This window comes from Bos indicus, chromosome X, assembly GCF_029378745.1.
Source record: "Bos indicus isolate NIAB-ARS_2022 breed Sahiwal x Tharparkar chromosome X, NIAB-ARS_B.indTharparkar_mat_pri_1.0, whole genome shotgun sequence".
In the NCBI taxonomy this organism is placed as follows: Eukaryota; Metazoa; Chordata; class Mammalia; order Artiodactyla; family Bovidae; genus Bos; species Bos indicus.
Window position 1 is genome coordinate 94,608,965 of NC_091789.1, and position 712 is coordinate 94,609,676.

The window sequence follows — 712 nt, forward strand, 5'->3', positions numbered from 1 at the left end:
GAAGTCATGATACACAGCCCATACTTAGAGAGGGGAGTTATGTACCTCTTCCTTGGGGGCAGAGTAGCTACAGAAATTATTTTGAATTCTTATGCATGGAATATTTGTCTTCTTCCATTTATTTGTTTATTCAATCACTTATATCAGTATGGATTTATGGATATTGATTTTGTACTTTGGGTTATAATCCAAAATATATATAATCTATTTTATTTATAAAATTATATAGAAATATATAATTATTATATAGAAAGATAATCTATTTTATTTTGTTGCTCAAATTGTTCCAGCTTTGGCCTTTGGGAGCTCTTTCATTTGGTGCTTATGTCCCTTTGATATACCTCCATCATTGTGGCTTTTTTGAGGACTTACTTTCTGGTGCTCCAAGACGCCTGTCCTAGAATCATCCATTTCTGCAAGTATCTTTTGTTTCTTTTACTGGAAAATGGCATTAAAAACCAAGATCTGGGTGCTGGGTGTACTTGTTGCTACTAGGGTATCATTGTTTCTAGGCCTTTTCAGTGGACAGAGCTGGGGAATATATGTATGTAGACTAACCTATGTATACACATATTTCTACAATGATTTTTCTTCCAAGGAGCAAGCAAAAGATGCTTGCTCTTTAGAAGAAAAGCTATGATAAACCTAGACAGCGTATTAAAAAGCAGAGACTACTTTGCTGACAAAGGTCTGTACAATCAAAGCTATGGTT